Source organism: Heloderma suspectum, chromosome 3 (genome assembly GCF_057233095.1).
Source record: "Heloderma suspectum isolate Gila_16-S chromosome 3, 16-S_ref, whole genome shotgun sequence".
Lineage (NCBI taxonomy): Eukaryota > Metazoa > Chordata > Lepidosauria > Squamata > Helodermatidae > Heloderma > Heloderma suspectum.
In genome coordinates this window covers 188,415,292-188,434,620 of record NC_139460.1, presented here as the reverse complement: position 1 = coordinate 188,434,620, position 19,329 = coordinate 188,415,292, and the positions used below count along the sequence as shown (strand labels likewise).

Below are 19,329 nucleotides of genomic sequence, written 5' to 3'. Positions count from 1 at the left end.
GCGAACTTTTGATAGGCTGAGACCTTTGGTTAGTATTTTTACTTCAAATTTTACTTTCTCATAAAAACCCATGTGACCCGTCCCCAAATTGTAGTTCCTTTGCGAATCACCAGCGTATACACATTTGTGAATAAAGTGTGATTTCAGATACATGACCACCAGTCTCATCCTTCAGGCAGGGATGGTTCTTTTGTTTCCCCCACAGTTTTGGCGTAGTCGGCAGGATGTCTGGCACTCCTGGACCACCCACACACAGTGCATACTTAAATTCGCTACCACAGGATGTAGTGATGCCACCAATTTGGATGGCTTTAAAAGGGGTTTGGACCAATTCATGGGGGAGAAGGCTATCGATGCATGTCTTCATGCATACTTTATTCATGCATGAGGTTGCTTGCCATCGGGTGGGAACAACAACACTTTACTACTATGCAAGTATTCTTATACTTGTCTGACTAAATCAGGACAGCCAATCAAATCATTGTTCAGTTTCAGCATTACATATTTGTTCAAGTTAAGCACAGTTGGTTAACAGTCTTGCAAAAACAGCAGTTAGGCAGTTTCATCACAGTACAGAAAAACAGGAAACATCTGGCAGTTTCAACCAAACTTACTCAAGTCATCTCAGCAACTTACCACACTCCTTCAACTGACTTATTTATTTTTAGACCCCTAGAGTGTCTGTTTAAGGGTCACCAGGGTCTAATCACAGCCCAATCTCCTCAATCCTTCATTTGATACTTCAAAGAAGCATCACACTTCGATTTGCCACAAATGGTCTGCTTCTTCCTCAGCCAGAATGGTCCCGTCATCTCCTTCTGGGCATATTTCTACATATATTGGTTCTCTCCCTATGTCTACTAAGTTAACATATTCCCGCACAGGCACCACTATTTTTTTACATGCTTGGCGGCTAAGGCACAAAAACAGTTTAAGGATCAACACTGTAACAACTATCACAATTACGGCTATTGTTATTCCAATTAAAATTTTTGACAGGAGGTGTTTTAACGCTCTTCCTATATTTGTCAATCATCTAACCAATGGCATGTCCCCAGTTTTTGTCTGGGTTTTGACTGGGGCTCTTTGGTGGCAGGCACTGCTGAGGTCTGCCGCTTAGGCAGTGTGGATACTGCAAAACTGAGGAAGCTGTAAGGCTATCAACTGGCTCTTCTGATCCTTTTTCTTTTCATGCTCCTTCTGATCATCCCCCCCAAACTGGGGTGACAGCTGCTAGAATGGCAGAGGGAGGCTGACCTTTCCACTGATCACTTTCCCCTTGACTTGCTTGGCGAAGTCACTAGTCATACCATCTATCTAGGAAGTGACACACAATTGCTGATTCACTTCTTGGGTCAAATCTAGGCTGGTGGACTGCCAGAAAATTTTGGAGAAGCCGCTGGGTGCTCATCAGGCCTTTGCTTGCAAGCTTGGACTTTAGGCCAATCCACTGTTACTGGGAAAACTTCATGCACTGCATTCAGGAGACCTGCTCGATCATCTTGGAGGGCACACAGTTCAGCATCGGTCATCGGAGCTCCCGGGAGTGGATCTGACCACTGTGCCCTGTGATAGGCTGGAACATCTCTAGTTCCCCGTCGCACCTGCTGAAGAATCTGGGCTGCCTCATGTGCTGGCAAAGCTGCTCACAGAAACCACTCTACATCTTGATGGGTCAGATTGTAGAGACAGAAAAGGCACTCTTCATGGAACTTCTAGGGACTGCTTCTGGGTGATGGTAGCGAATTCTTCAGCCCATTAACGTCAGCGTGCTCCAAGGGACATGGACCCTCTGGGGCCACACCTGTGGGGCCAGGAAACATCTGGAGTAGAAACACAGGAGCAGCTAGCACAACCGGTGGCTTCTCAGGAAAAAAGCAGATGGCACCAATGGGAACCAGCCCCTTGCCTTTCTTTCCCCATGGCCGGGTCTACTTGCTGTAAGATGGCCTTGGGTTTTCCTTTTTCACAAAACAAACCAGTAACTGTCCATCCTGCGTCCCAGCACCTCAGCTTAAGGCAGCCGTGGAGCTCTGATAAGGTCAAGCCCTTAAACCCTTCGGGACTCCAAGAGTGAACAGGGGACAGATCAGAGGGAAACAGAGTACCTACAGAGCGGATAAGTGATAGATCAGGGGAAAGGGCAGTAACAGTAGGACTTAAAACACTGAGTTGTTGGTGACAGAGGAGGAGCTGCTGGAGAAGCCCCTTGGGGTGGCGCACCAGCTTGGAGTGGTGGGGGAACAGCGGGGAGACAGACGGAGGGAGACCAAAGGTCAAGAAGGTCTTCCTCCAAATCAGGGAGACAGCGGGGGTTTGTTTTAGGCAAAGAAGGATGCAAAAGAATATAAGGGGGAGGAGATTCAATAGTAGCAGGGGGCACTTCTGGACCCTCTGGCGCCTTCACAGAATCTTGCGCATTGCTAACAGACATGTCTTTCAACTGCTGTTCTATCTTTCTAACTTTTCTGCTTGACCTTTCATCTTTTCTTCGTTAGCCACATTGTCCTACAAATACCAGTAATCCATCTGTCGGGGCTTGTTATTTTCCAAAATCCCTTGCAAATAATTCAGTTTTTACATTTCAAGAGAACCCGCTTCTGCCCTCTGCAAAGCAGGCTTTTCATACATAAACCCATTCCAAGTATGGCATAGGAAAACCAGACGTTTCAGACTTAACCCTGCGGGCAACTTCCCTGGTTGACTGTAAACCTTTACCATCTGCGCGAGCGGTGAGCCCAACAGCCATTTCTTTGACTGGGAGGTGCCCATGGTGAAGCTCTATCAAAGTACTTCACAGCAAATGGCTCAAAAGAGCAATTTGTCTAGGACAGCCAACCCTCAATTCTTGGTTTTCTCACAATTGAACACACCACACCACTCCACTGGTTTAGGAGCCTGTTCGCAAAGGGGAACTGCTTCCTAGGTCAGTGTCTTACAACCCGGGCGTCATCCCACACACTACAGGTTACAGCCTTGAGGGGCTCACCATGGTGGTTTTTTGTCTTCTGGGCACAAACACAGTCACTCATACAAGCACTCGAAAGCCATGCCCAGACAATTACAGCCAACCCAAACCCTTAAGTGTGAAACTCAACCATTTCCCAAAGATAATTTTTGGGGGAAATGACTCTTACTGCCTGCAGCAGTCTACACTGCGAATGGGGTGCTGCAAGCACCAGGACATTTTCTAAGAAGTATCTCTTACCTCTGGATGGCATGCATGCAGTCAGGTGCTCAGGACCCTGGCCACAGGCAGGCTTCGCAGGAACGCCAGCCATCCCACTACTGACACCCAATTGTTGGGATCCCTCTGCCTAATAAGAAATGAGGCCAGAGGTCGAGGTTGAGTTAGACACTAATTTATTCATGCATGAGTTACTCGCCATCGGGTGGGAACAACAACGCTTTACTACTATGCAAGTATTCTTATACCTGTCTGACTAAATCAAGACAGCCAATCAAATCATTGTTCAGGGGGCTGCACCTCCTGCCTCCCAAGATGAACATCATCGCAGGGGGTGACCAACCTGGTCCTTTACATCAGCCAGAGAGGGAGGAGCTGCAGGGAGCTCGCTCCTCCCCTCCCGGCTAGAAAGAACACGCAGCTCCAACTGACAGTTCCTTGGGACTCCAGGCACTGGCCTCACCCATTGGCTGGAGAACCGAGGGCCACTGGGGGCTGCACCTCCTGCCTCCCAGGATGAACAGCATTGCATGGGGAGACCAACCTGGTCCTACACATCAGTCATTGGTGTATTTGCTTTCCTTTCTCTCCTTCCTTCCAATCCCTTTTCCTTTTATGTCATGTCTTTTAGATTGTAAGCTCGAGGGCAGGGACTGTCTTAATATTCATCTGTGTATATGTGGGAGCCTTTTTCGGCTGAAGAGTGGGGTAAAAACAAACCTAAATAAATACAATAAATACTGTTCACATGGAATTTTATTTTTTTAATTTCATTCTGCACTAAAGCATGTATTACGTGGCCAGTAACTTGTGGCACATGTTCAGTTTTTATCAGTTGGCTGCTGCTCTAAATAGTATGGACCAGGTAGCTGCAAGCCTGCTTCTAAGGGAGCAATTACAAAACAGACCAAAATGTCTAAGCACTGCAAAGCAATGAGCACAACCCCAATATACCCCTTCATTCCACTGTATTCGCATCAATAAGTTCCCCTTAGTATCACAGAATCATAGAATAGTAGGGTTGGAAGGGGCCTATAAGACCATCGAGTCCAGCCCCCTGCTCAGTGCAGGAATCCAAGTCAGAGCATCCCTGACAGATGGCTGTCCAGCCTCCTCTTGAAGGCCTCCAGTGTGGGAGAGCCCACCACCTCCCTAGGTAATTGGTTCCATTGTCGTATTGCTCTAACAGTCAAGAAGTTTTTCTTGATGTTCACCCAGTATCTGGCTTCCTGTCACTTGAGCCCATTATTCCGTGTCCTGCACTTTGGGATGATCAAGTAAAGACCCTGGCCTACCTTTCTGTGATAGCCTTTCAAGTACTTGAAGAGCATTATCCTATCTCCCCTCAGTCTTCTCTTCTCAAGGCTAAACATGCCCAGTTCTTTCAGTCTCTCCTCATAGGGCTTTGTTTCCAGTCCTCTGATCATCTTTGCTGCCCTCCTCTGAACCCTCTCCAGTTTGTCTGCATCCTTCTTAAAGTGCCCAGAACTGGAAACTGTACTCAAGATGAGGCCTAACCAGTGTAGTACTTCACGGGATTTTATTTTTTATTTATTTATTTACAATATTTATATACCGCTCCTCATCAGAAAATTTCAGAGCTGTGAACAACATAAGAATAAAACAATGGTTAAAAGAGTTTAAAAAGTTAAAACATTTTTAAAAAGACAAATCCCAACGAAGTGGAATTCAACAACCCACGGCTGGTCATGCAAGGAAGGCCTCTTGAAAGAACGTCTTCAGGAGGCACCGGAAAGAACACAATGTTGGTGTCTGCCTGAGCGCTAAAGGCAGGGAATTCCACAGGAAGGGGGCCACCACACTGAAGGCTCTTCTCCTGGTGGACTCCAACTGGGCCATAGGTCCATGTGGAACCACCAGGAACATGCCCTCTGATGACCTCAGTGACCGGGCAGGTTGGTAGAGAAGGAGGCGCTCTCTCAGGTATCCTGGACCCAAGTTGTTTAGGGCTTTGTACACTAGTACTAATACCTTAAACCTGGCCCGGTAGTGAATAGGCAGCCAGTGCAGTTCCCTCAGCAAAGGAGTTACATGTTGAAAAAGGGTAGCTCCCGACAACAGCCGAGCTGCTGCACTCTGCACTAGCTCCAACTTCCGGACCAGCCTTAAGGGCAGCCCCACATAGAGCACATTGCAGTAATCCAGTCTTGAGGTTACTAATGCCTGTACCACCATGGTCAAGCTATCCCTGTCCAGGAGAGGCCGTAGCTGACGAACCAGCCGAAGCTGGTAAAAGGTGCCACAACCACTTGGGCCTCCAGCGACAATGATGGATCTAGGAGTACCCCCAGACTACGGACCTGATCTTTCAGAGGGAGTGCAACCCCATCCAGAACAGGCAATGAGCCTATCTCCCGGACCTGGGAACCACTCACCCACAGGGCTTCCATCTTGCCAGGATTCAGCTTCAGTTTATTGGCCCTCATCCAGCCCATCACTGAGTCTAGGCACTGTTCCAGGACTTGCACAGCCTCTCCTGATTCAGATGTCACAGGGAGATAGAGCTGTGTGTCATCAGCATACTGATGGCACTTAGCTCCAGATCCCCTAATGACTGCTCCCAGCAGCTTCATATAGATGTTAAACAACATTGGGGACAGGATGGTACCCTGCGGCACCCCATAGCTCAGGGGCTTGCCAAGGGGCCGAGGAATAGTCACCCAATGTTACTCTCTGAGATCGGCCCCGTAGGTAGGACTGGAACCACTGTAGCACAGTGCCTCCAATACCCATCCCACGGAGTCGATCCAGGAGGATATCATGGTCAATGGTATCAAAAGCCAATGAGAGATCGAGCAGAATTAACAGGGTTGCACTCCCCGTCCCTCTCTCGATGAAGGTCATCCATCAGGGTGACCAAGGCTGATTCAGTCCCATAACCAGAACGAAACCCAGACTGAAATGGGTCTAGATAATCAGTATCCTCCAAGAGTGTCTGCAATTGGTTCGCCACAACCCTCTCAAGTACCGTCCCTAGAAAAGGGGTATTTGCGACTGGGCGATAGTTGTCTAATACCGTTGGGTGCAGAGTGGGCTTCTTCAGGAGAGGTTGCACTACTGCCTCCTTAAGGAAAGCAGGGACCACCCCTTCCTGTAGGGAAGCATTTATCCCTCCCTGGACCCACCCAGTCATACCCCTTCGGCTAGCTTTTGTTAGCCTGGAGGGACAGGGATCAAGAGGGCACATGGTCGGTCGCATTATTGCAAGCATCTTGTCCACATCATCAGGCCGTAACAACTGGAATTGATCCCACAAAATTGGGCAGATGGTGAATTTGTACTTCTATGAATGCAGCCCAAAACAGCATTTGCCTTTTTTGCAGCCACGTCACACTGTTCGCTCATATTCAGCTTGTGATCTACTACAATTCCAAAATCCTTCTCGCTTGTAGTATTGTTGAGCCAAGAATCCCTCATCTTGTAACTGTGCGTTTGGTTTCTTTTTCCTAGGTGCAGAACTTGGCATTTATCCCTGTTAAATTTCATTCTGTTGTTTTCTGCCCAGCACTCCAGCCTATCAAAATCACTTTGAATTTTGTTTCTGTCTTCCAAGGTATTAGCTATCCTGCCCAATTTTGTGTCATCTGCAAATTTGATCAGCATTCCCTGCACCTCCTCCTCCAAGTCATTAATGAAAATGTTGAAGAGCACTGGGCCCAGGACTGAGCCCTGCAGTACCCCTCTCGTTACCTCTCCCCAGTTGGAGAAGATCCCATTGATAAGCACTCTTTGAGTCCGATGTCTTGGTAGTATGTCTTGGAATTCACCTTGATTTTATATTTTATAGAAAGGTGGGGTATAAATACTTGAAATAAATACATTCTAACTGGTTATGCCATATTAAGAGAAAGATCCCAGTGTGTCTCAGACACAGTGGAACATGACCAAGAGTTGAGCAGTCCTATGACTATTTTATGCATTCCCTGAAAATGTGTATGTGCAGCCACACTTCAAAGTTAAGAAGTTACAAACATGATGTGGACTACTCTTCCTAATATTATTTATAAGACCACTGTATATCAAGGAGCTAGCAGCTCATCACAATTATTCTCTTCCATGCCCCAGTGTACACGAGGGCCTAGCTTACATCTGTGCCTGGATTTCTTATCCAGGCCTAGTAGGCTTTCTGTGTTATGCCTCTTCAGAGGTACACATTCTCCCAGCTTCTAGCTTCAGCTGTCTTCCTGGGAAGCTGTTAGTGTTTACGCAAGAAGCCCAAGGTCGCTCATAGTTCGCTACTGTCATCTGGCTTGGCTGCTTGCTGATGGTTGAGGCTAGTTCTTCTCCCATGGGAGGGGGAAGAAAGAGCCCAGTAGGTGTATACAGATCTCTGAGGGAGGTTTGAGAGACAGAACCTCACCGTAGGCCGAGCTGAACAGGTCCTGCTGGCCAGGCCATTGGGTTCCGTTTGTCACTGCTCTAATCCGATTTACTTATTTTCAGAGTACAGGGTTCCTGGTGACTGAAGGAATGTATGCTTTATGCTTATCTTGCCTTGTATTAGACTTGCTGCAATTATAATATTTTGCTTACTTTTCCTTCAATAATTTCTGTCAACCTGCCTGTCAGGGTGGAAACTGAGCCCATAGAGCCCCAGAGCAGTTCTGATTCTGAGGAAGAGCAACAACCCATGGGAGAGGAGCACGCTCATCGCTCACAGGCACAGCGGCAGGGAGAGATTCCTCCTGCCTGCATTCCTGAGAGAGATAGTAACCCTGGCAGCGAGAGAGCGGGGGATGGGGCCTTGCTGGACGCTCGGCACAGATGCAGGGAGCGGCGCCTGATGGAGAGCGCCAAGAGGAGGCGCTCTGCCTGCTTGGTGCTAAAACAACGGTCGCGTCCTGAGGACCTACGGGTAAGAGGGAGCACCTCTCCACAGCCCATAAGTTCAGAGGTTTCCCGTTCTTCTCCTTCAAACGGGGACCAACTGCCTTACCTGGAGCTTAGGCTACTCTGCTAACTACCCCAGTGCAATTCCTTGCTTAGTCGCTGGTGATTAGCATCTGAAAGAGTCATTAAGTTGTAAAGGAATAAAGCCTTGGAAAGAATCTTTTTCATCTGTGTCTTGGGTTGGCTATTGGAGAGGACTGTAAGAGGCAGCTAGAGTGCTCCTGACACTGCCTTCTGCTAATAACATCTCTTTCCTTCACCCACTGGTGTGTTCATTGCCTTTGAATATCCACTGCCTATTCACAAAACAATTGGCAAAACATGGTACCCATTGTTTTAATTCAATATGATTAACTGGCAAATGTAACAAATGTAGGGAGCAATCCTATAGCCCATTGACATTGTCTGAGGAGCCATAGGATAGTGGGGATTCCCCCCTCTGAGGTCAGACAGCACTCCAACCTCGGAAGGAGAAGTTGGAAATTCAACTATCCCTCCCCTGCCCCTTTGCAGCTGGTGTAATGATAGCCTCCAAGGTTAGAAAACTGACCTCAGAGAGGGGGAAAAGGGGGTGTTCTAGTGGGCGAGGAGGGAAGGAGACCAAAGAGGCTAGGATACAAGTTGTCCTGAGTCTCTTCCAGCCTCCTTTCCTCCTCCTCTGAAGTGCTGTTGCTAGACAGGCAAAAAAGTCCATCTAGCAAAAAGTGCAATGGTCGGAGGATGGTGAGGCAAAGATTGCCTCCACCATTCCTCCTGCCCTGCTGGCTTCAGTCCGGTAGGGCACCGGCCATGCAGAAGCCTTTGAGTTCAGAGGCTTCTGTCTCACAAAGGTGCAGCCCATAGGACTGTGGAGTGTGATATTTCAGTTTATTCAACTAGCTGTAGGCTAATACTGGCTGTTTAGTAAAAAAAAAACCCTCAACATAAATTTGAGCTCATATTTTGATATTTTAATTACACTAAGCACAGATTTGAAACAGAAATTATGAACATGCAAGAGAACAGAATATTCTAATCTGGCTCATTCCTTAATAGCCTTCCTCCACTAAAAGGGGGGGGGGAGCTAGAAAGTTTCGACTGAAGAACTAGAGTACGAAAATTGAGACAAGAAAGGTAAATTGGCTGCCATCACCCACTTAATCCCACCAGTTACCAAGAAGCTGTGTCATCCCCCCTAGGCAGGAGGGAAGAAGAAGGGAGGATGAGTCTTGAGTTGGCAGAATCTGTCCTTTCTGGGGAAGGCCTATGAGACCAAGGATGATGCTCAAAGGGGCCTGACAAAGGCCAGGACAACACTGTTGTTTTGTTCAGTTTTTATTCCTTTTTCCCCTTCTTCCCCCCACCCCCTTAAAAAAAAAAAAAAGGAATTATTGGCACTGAGAGGCAATATCTTGTTTGTATGCTTCACAAACCATAATATATTTGTACTGAAAGTATTGGTGAGAAGAAACTGAATTTGATAAGACTTCCAAGAAATTACATAGACTGAATTATTGTATTACTGGTAATGAAAAGATAGCGGCTGGGGTCGCACAACATGATAAGCCATGATGGTTTATTTTGTCATCTGCAAGAGTCTTTTCCCAACTATGGTAGTTTATTTAGCCAAAATAAGCCACCCTGATAAGCCACAGTCTGCAATGAGGTTTATTTTAACCATCATGGTTTTGTGTGTCATCTGGTGCTCCAGAGTGGTTTAAACAGATCACCTACAGAGTTGCCTGGCAAAAGCAGTCAGAACTGCTGCTGCTGCTCTGCTCCTCTCAGGCGATCTCTGTTTCCAAGATCTGCCTAGCAACACACTGTGCTCTCCGCCTGTCTCTGCCCTCACCCCTCCCTTGGTGGTGCACTCTGCAAACTTCCAAAGTGTCAAACCCTCATGTTTCTCATGGAGGGGCACAGCTGCACAGGGTTTTAGTTCTGCCTCAGGTGCCTCCCCATGATGGGAACCTGTGTATGAAATGCCGTCCTGTTCCTGCAAACTTTTAAGGGCTTAGAGCCCGCATTGGCTTTTTAGTGCAAAAGTGTTTTCACTCACACATGTTTGTAATTGTGCAGGGTTTTGGTTGTGCATCAGGGGCCTGCCTACAAGGGGAACCTGTGCATGAAATGTCCTGTTACTGGAAACTTCCAAGGGTTTAGAGCCACCATGCCTTTTTGGTGTGCGCATGCAGGAGGAAAGAGCAGCGTGAGGTGAGATGGGGAGCATGATGGGGTGGGTAGGGCAATGGCGTGGGGGTGCAGGTGGGCGTGGGGGTGCAGGTGGGCGGGGGGGAGGGAAAAGCTGGAAATCCAGCTGGGGATTGGGGCAGTGGGGAGTGGTGCGGCACAGCTTGGGTGGCGTGATGGCGGTGGAGACTGCTGGGAAGTGGGTAAGGACTGATGCCAGGGTGAGATCAGCAGTGACAAGGCAGAGACAGAAGATGCTCCCTAGCATGCAGCCGGCCAATCGGAGAGAGGAACGTGACGCAGCTGCGGCGCAACAATCAGCGGGGAATGGTATCCAGCACAAGGGAAGCTAGAATACCATCCCAATTGGGTGGGAGGGCTACAGAGGAAGGAGGGGCAAAGGGGGGAAATAAACTACTCTATGTAGCTTATTTGTCTGATCATGTGAGAGATCACAGTAGCTTATTTTCCAAATAAGCTACTTAAGTATAGTTTATAAACTACCATGACTTAAAGTGACATGCAAACCTGCACAAAGGATGATTAGAGATTAAGAGAAATGAATGAAAAAAATTCACTCCTATGAAAAAATAAAATCTACTCCCACAAGTTCCTTGCTGTGACTCCAATCAACAGCTGAGGAACATCTGTTCTGTATTCCCCTGCCAACTCAGGTAGGGTGGATTAATTTAAATCAAACTGATTTAAAACACTGATGGAAAATCAGGGTTCTTGTTCATGTAAAGAGCCTCCATGGATACAGGAGGCTTCTTCATACTGTTGCTCACCACGAGAAGAGGGCGACAAATCCAATGACCCGGGGGGGGGGGGGGCTGGCGCACTCCCTCCCCTCACATGTTCACTCTATACAAATTCAGAATGCCTGAAAGGGTTTCAGTGTATTTGGTTAGAGGCTTGAACTCCAGATTATTCAACGTTAACCTAGTTTTTATTTAAGAGAAACTTAGTATTTACATTTTAAAAAAAAGATTTACATTTCATCTGTTTTTATCAACCCTGATGTATTGTCAACTGAAAGCTCAGAAAGTTCAAGAGACAATAGCTGGTAGCTAGAGTGGACAGAGCCATTTTCATGTGATGAAAAACTGAAATGAATGTCCATATTTGAATACTAGACAATTCAATGTTTGTGAGTGTGACAGAGCCGTTCATTCATTTGTATGACACTGTAAGTATAGGTTTAGCATGTTTATGATGAGATTTAATTGTAATGGTTATTTTTTAAAATGAGAGAAATTTAGTATTTTATGATTTTTTAAAACAAATAAAATGTGGTTTGTTTAAATCTGTTTTTTTAAATTATTTTTTAAGTTTAAAATTATTTTAAAATTATTTTTTAATTAAAATTATTTTTTTCCAAAAATCATTATTTTTATCTCCCCTGAACTCAGGCTCAACAGCTAAGGACAAGGCATAGGGCTTTTCCAGTTGTGCTATCACACAATGGTGCATAGAACCTAGGTAGATTCCTGAATAACTCAGAGATACCTATCTTCAGAGAATAACTCTGTAGATACCTACAGAGGTATCCATGGCTATTTGTTTTCAGTCATGTAATTCATAGGTCAAATATTTTACATTTGTTCTCAGCAGGGAATATTTACCTCTTTTAATGTACCCTCCCAAAGATTATCCTTCCACTGAAAACAATTCTTTTTTTTTATTTATTTCCATATACAAAACCACATTCAACAGCAAAATTGCACATCCTTGCTCTATATATTTAAACAATTTAGGGAATACAGTTGAATTAATGTGGTTTCCTGGGAGCTGAAGTGATTGTGTCAATTTAAGAATACAGATGATGTCAGCTTGAATAAATCAGGGTGAAATTTCTTTTCCAAAATCTACCACAAACTAAAGTCACCTGATTGATAATACTAAGTTTCTTTCTTTCTTTCTTTCTTTCTTTCTTTCTTTCTTTCTTGTATTTCTAAGTATATAACTGCTGCACGAAAATTAATGTAGGATATTAGCTTTCTGCAACTCAAAGCAATCTTAGAAGAGTACTTTTGCTTGCTTAAAGAGAAAGGTCACCACTGTTCATTTCTCCTAATATTAGCTGTTAATTAGTACAGCTTGAATTGAAACTAAGAAACGTATAAATTAACTGCACACTGTGATCTAATTCAGGAATCTGTAACAGCAACTATTTTCATAGTCTAAGAAATTACCCTAAGGCTAAAGTTACCAGATAAACCCAGGACATATTATAAAAATGCTCATACATTTATTGATGCTTGATTTTTGCCTGTAAATTGCTCCCCATTTTAGGCCACTGGAAGTTTTCACCATTTCTAATTCACACATACACTGCATTCTATAGGCCACTGCAGTAAGTAAGAAATGCATTAAGTCCAGTAATCTGATTTTCACTCAGGCCAAGACAGCTCAGTGAGGCAGATAACAATCTACAGCCATCCACTGAATCTGTTTGCAGCACCAATTCCAAGTTTACAGAAACACTTAAGGACATAATCACTTCTTACGAATGGGCACTTACAACAGTTCTATACTAAGAATTGCCCTTTTTATTATCAAAAGGCAAACTAGACTTACCCTATCATCATTATATTTATATTATTAAATTATTAATATTACATTATTTCCAGCTAGTGAATGGACCCAGCTCTGCATGGGCTGGAATAGCCATTAGTGTGATAAAACAAAGCCTCCAAACAAAGTTATGCAGATGTCAGAATTGAACACAGTGTGCCCAGCCTCACTGAAGCCATACCTGCTGGCACTCCTAGGAATGGCTCCTGCCATGGGAGCCCCCTGAGGAAGGGATCTTATCCATGCCATTGCTCTGAGAGGGGCCACCCAAGGGCAACAGGGAGAGGGGAGCCATATAACTGTCTCCCTAGCTTCAAATTGTATCTGGGGACGTGTGAACCCACCCCCACATGGTATCGGTGGGTGTCTGCTGAAGCGCCACCCCCACTCAAGACCTCCCAGACCTGCACTTTAATGAAATAAAGCCTAGCCTCTCCTCGCCGCCCCACATGCACATGGAATATTTATATTTCTATAGAATGGGCAGGGGGGAGCATGATGGATTTTGAACCACTATGCCAATAAAGATTGCATGCTATGTTCCTCTCTGTAGGTATCTGTCAAACGCAAAATTGTACACAACCATCTTCAGAGTAATAATGATGTTTTATCATTTTAATTACAAATGCTTTGAAAAAAACTCCCTGAAGTGTATATGTTAAGGTGGTCTAAATTAACTGTAGTTCGATAGCCCAAGGATAGCAAAAATAGATTGAGCTACCAAATTTCAAAGTAGTTATAGCAGCTGTCTTCTTGCCTCAGGGAATCTGGGTATTTGACAAAGCCAACAGCTTGGCACTGGCATCTGATTAGCAACATGCCAGTATGGCTGGACAGGATTTGCAGAGGCTCTATTGTTTCAGTATTTGATTAAACATCTGGAGAATTCTGTTTTTATGTATTTTTCCATATATTCACTTACAATAATTGTTCATGGGTTGTCATGTCTTCATTGATACTACTAACAAGATGTGGAATCTGCCATTGTGTAGCAATAAAAATGATTGATTTAATGAAGCTCTGAAAAAAGAAGTCAACGGAGAAGGAACAGGATGCAAGACAAACCCTGTTTCTAATTCATCAAGGATCACTGTAAACATTTTAAATGTCAAATAAATTCGGACATGTGAGATGGAGAATATATGCTGCAAGATCAGCTTTATCACAACTAATACAAAGACAAAGAAACTTAACTGTAAAAAAATGCTAAAAAGTGTAAAAAAAATGCTAAAACAGTAAAAAAGAAGGCTTTAGTATCTAAAATATCTTAGGAACATAATCTTAGGAAATCTTATTACGTGTAGTGCAGTTTCTGAACAGCAAACGTCCAACTAAGATAAGAGTCCCCCCTCCCCAACCCTGCCACACACAGACACACACACATTACCACTCCCTGCCTCTCCTTTTGTAAGCGTACATCACAGATTATTTGGGCTTGTCAGCAGAGTTCAAAGCACCGAACTCTGTAAACAGCCTGCTTCATCTAAAAGTACATTCTTGTACTCTATCAAATCCATCTGAGGTAGTAAGACTTGATGTTTTATTCAACAGAGCTGAGGAAAATTGTTGCACAATAGGTTAATTCAAAATGGCAGCATAGAAAATGCATCTGTCAGTGGGGATCAAATTACAGGGCAAGCTCCTTGCGATGCTTAGAAAAACAAGCTTGCAGTTCTACGGATTATGTGCATGCATGTGTTTAAAGGGGTGGGAAAGGAGCTAAATATCTGCACTAACCTCCAATTAAAGTCAATCATAAAAACAGCCTATTTAATGAGTACAGATTTCTTTGGGTAATTATAACACCAACCACTTCCCCCCCTCTTAAATCTGTAATTCTGCCTTCTTGTTATTGCTTGCTTTGTCATTAATTGCTTCAGGACCTTGATTTCCTAGCAACAGACTCTGCCACCAAACATTTGGCTCTTGTTCAACATTTTCTTTGTGAAAAATGGCACTGCTGTTGTTGCCGGGCTGTTGCAGCTAGACTGGCTCTGTAAGTGCTCTAATAATGCATTCTTCTCTAAAAGCACATGAGGAGAGGACTAATGTCCATGCCTCCCTAAATAGCAAGCAAAAGGAAGCTTTCCTATAATGTATAGTCTACAGAGGTAGAAGGAAAATATTTGATAATTTCTCATGAAGACTACTGGTAACACTGAATGTTTAAACATAAGAAGTCCCCGTATATTGAATATTGAGAAAAGTGGGGAGCAACACTTGCTAAATGATTTGTGGCAGATTCTTTTCCTCAAAAAATGACAAACTGGTTGGTTTGGATCCAATTCTGGACCCTCCTCCTCACTGCAGCCCACTGTGCCCCTCAAAAGCTGCTCCTGGAAGTCAGGGCCCTCTGGAATGGTATGGGATATGACTTGTGCGAGGTTGTTGTTGTTGTTGTTCAGTCGTTAAGTCGTGTCCGACTCTTCGTGACCCCATGGACCATAGCACGCCAGGCCTTCCTGTCCTCCGCTCTCTCCCCGAGTGTGCTCAAGTTCATATTCATTGCATCGGTGATGCTATCTAGCCATCTCATCCTCTGCCGTCCCCGTCTCCTTTTGCCTTCAGTCTTTCCCAGCATCAGGGTCTTTTCCAAGGAGTTTTCTCTTCGCATTAGGTGGCCAAAATATTTGAGCTTCAGCTTCAGTATCTGTCCTTCCAATGAGCACTCAGGGTTGATTTCCTTTAGGATTGACTGATTGGACCTCCTTGCAGTCCAGGGGACTCGTAAGAGTCTTCTCCAGCACCACAGTTCGAAAGCAACAATTCTTCGGCGCTCAGCCTTCCTTACAGTCCAGCTCTCACAGCCATACATTACTACTGGGAAAACCATAGCTTTGATTAGACGGACCTTTGGCAGCAAGGTGATGCCTCTGCTTCTTACTATGCTGTCTAGGTTTGCCATAGCTTTCCTCCCAATTACTACCAATTTCCCTGTCCACTGAAACCCCCATGTCATTTTCAATGCCACTGTGGAGATCCCCCAACATTTTGGCTCAGGGGTTTCTGATTCAGTGGTGGGGCTTGGGCCCAGTGCCTTCTCAGTATGCAACACTGGCTCCCTAGCCTTTGTGTCTGGGTTGCTACTGGACTTCAGGGCTATGGCGCTGTACCACAGAACCCTTTCAATGTAATGTGATGCCATGTTTACTACATTGTTTTCCAAATAATTATTTTAATGAAATGGTATTTCTGGAAATCAAAAGCTAAGCTATCAACTCAACTTACCATAATGGTCCCAATCCTTCCCAGCCTGCCCTACGCAGCAGTATGTTTTCAGCAGACACCATTCATAGTTGGTGCTACTGTTGGAGGGGAGGAACTTCTGACTGAAGATTCACCTACCTCCTGGATAGAACTCCAGACACACCTGGGACTCTACTCTAGCCATACTCAGTCCACCAAAGATCACCATTTGTGGCTACTGGAGCTAGTTATGTAAAGTGGGGTGTTTGTTCTTTGATGTTGTAGGAGTGTACAGCTAGATGTGAAAGTGACAGGGTCAGATGAACCTGAGTATCGTAGGGGGGGTGTAGCCACTTGCTGCTGTCATGAAGGACTCTACACAGTTCTTAAATTTTCTTAATCTTTGTTTTGTTTTTAATTAGGGAATGGAGATAACTCCTTAATCATGTTTACATTTTATAACTACAAAATGTCATTTAAATTCATCTGGCTTCTTTTAACCCCTAAACCCATTAATTACTTAGATTATGAGACCCTTAGGAAAAGGAATGAACATCTTTGGAAAAAATAGCTGTAATCCCCCCTACAGAGTTCTGCATGCTTTGAGTGACAAATCCCACACCCTTTTCATGAGATTTTAATGTCATGTAGTTTTATATCACCCATGTCATAGAAAGAACGCCTTCCTCAACCTGGTGTCCTCCAGATGTTTTAGACTACAACTCTCAGCATTCCTGGCCATGCTTGCTGGGGCTGATGGGAGATGAAGCCCAAAATATCTGGAGGGCACCAGGTTGGGGAAGGATGATGTAGAGCTATGATCCCTGGAAAAGCAGAAACACCTCACTACAAATTTGGGGCAAAGCCCTGAACAACTTAAGACCAGGATACCTAGCAGACCACCTTCCCAGGTGACACTTAAGATCTTCAGAGGAGGTCCTGCTGGTCATTCCAAAATGAACAGAATGTTACCAAGAAGAACCCTGACGGCAGGCCTTCTCTGTAGCAGCACCATCCCTCTGGAAAACCCTCCCTCGTGCAGTTCAGGAGGCAGAAAATGTGACCTTTTAAATGCCTCCTAAAAATGCACCTTTTCACCCAGGCTTTCCCTGAGTTTTACTCTGGTTTTACGTGGTACTTTTAAACATTTATATTGTGTTTTGTCATGTAGTGTTTTATGGCTTTAATTGTTGTGAACCGTCCAGAGAGCCTCAGCTATTGGGCAGTATAGAAGTGTAATAAAATAAATAAATAAAATTACCTGTGTGTGTCCCACACAGAGGAACTATTAAGACTTCTGCCAGAATCTACAAAACAGAACGTTCTTAGGCCATATGAATGTCTGTCTCTAAGTTAGTTCCAGATATTTCAACAAAGATGAATTAAGATATCTTGCAAGACCATATCAATTAAGAGCATCCATTGGGAAAGGTATATTTTGGCAACATTTTGAGAAAGAGCTGCTTGCTTCATATTTTGAGAGAACAGGCTTATTTTTAACAAGTACTGGTAGGTTAGTAGACCATACTCAGGCCTTGCTAACACTTTCCATTACCCAGTTGGGTGCAGTTTGAAAATCAGATGACCTGTGTGTGTCCCAGCCTAATGTAAATATTAGGGCTTATGCCAAAATCCACAAATTCCAGAACTTCTACATCAACGTTGAGACAAATCTCTCTGCACAATCAAATGTTTGACTGCATGGAGAAAGATTAGCATAAATCAGCAATAACTGTATGTAGGCACAATAACATAAAAAATCTCGAGCACAGGTTTGTTTGTTTTTACCATTTCCCCCATTCTTTGGGGGAATTTAATAATTTAGAATTTAATAATTCTAAGCCAGTAGGGTTGCTTTGGATACAAGGAGCTGTTTGAAATATTTGTAGAACTTTTTTTTAGCAAACCAGTACCACTTTGTACTCCATGTACTCTTCAATAATTATGGGGTCACAGTTGTGCTATGGTATTTCATCTTCCCTGCCCACCTTTTCCATTTTTAAAAGCTAAATTTACTAAGTTATTACGGGTGCAATTTACTCCTATTGAAATGAATGGGGATGTGAAACTATCAAACACCTAAGCTAACTGGGTCTATTCTAGCCCCAGCAACTTCTCAAAATAGGGTAGGGAAAATGACTTAAGCATTTCCCTGTATCATAAATGGGGGTGAGGGCAGCAGGGGATCCCATGAATAAATTTTACCTTACAGGGTTCCTTCTGCTCCAAATTGGCTTTATCTTGACACAGGAGTTAACATTCCCATAGGACAAACTTGCAACACTACTTCCTAATTTGTAATGTGCTTTTGCGTAAACCCTTATTGGGGAAAATTAGACCCCTTCCATCAGTTACTTTGATCCCAGTATTTCACCTAGGAATTTTTTGGTTTCTGTTTTTTTCTCTCGTCTGTTTTCTCCTCCAGAGCTTCCAAATAGCCCAATAAGGACTGCCTAACTGGTGTTACTACATTTAAGTTAACACTGTGGTGAAGCCCTAGGCCTCCACAGAAGACCAGGGTCTGGCTGTAAGGGGTGAACTGTTCACCAACTGCTTTTTGTGTACACTGTGTGGCAAAAAGCCTTAATTAGCAGATCAGGGCTCGCTGGAGGCTGAACATCTCCTGATGTGATGAGACAAACATATAACTGTTTGTCACAGTTGAAAGGTTGTCACAGAGAAGAAGGCCAGGATCTCTTCTTGATCATCCCAGAGTGCAGGACACAGAATAATGGGCTCAAGTTACAGGAAGCCAGATTCCGGCTGAACATCAGGAAAAACTTCCTGACTGTAAGAGCAATACGACAATGGAACCAATTACCTGGGGAGGTGGTGGGCTCTCCCACACTGGAGGCCTTCAAGAGGAGGCTGGACAGCCATTTGTCAGGGATGCTCTGACTTGGATTCCTGCATTGAGCAAGGGGTTGGACTTGATGGCCTTGTAGGCCCCTTCCAACCCTACTATTCTATGATCTATGATTCTATAACTGCTTTTGATATTAGCAGGCATCCACTCACACAAGCATGAAGAGAGGGCCTGAAGAACATGAAGAGGAACAAGACATTAACAAGGGAGTGGTAGCGTCTTGAGATGTTTCTTAAGACCTTGATAGTCACAGGACATGTTGCTGAATTTTTGTGAACGTATTGATTAGGATTCATACACTGTTCTGCTGAACTTACTATATTTGTTTGCAAACACCACTGGATCAGTTTGCTGGCATCGCAGTATTGTTTGAATAACCTCACTACTGCACGATAGCATAGGGAGCGGCTTGCATCTCTGTATACTGGCTTTG

General features: G+C 44.4%; 1 protein-coding gene across 4 annotated transcripts in view; it reads right to left on the bottom strand.

Moving 5' to 3' along the window:
* The window catches only part of ADK (adenosine kinase), a 532,303-nt gene that overhangs the window by 235,902 nt on the left and 277,072 nt on the right, over positions 1 to 19,329 (bottom strand). The gene's annotated exons all lie outside the window — the stretch shown is intronic.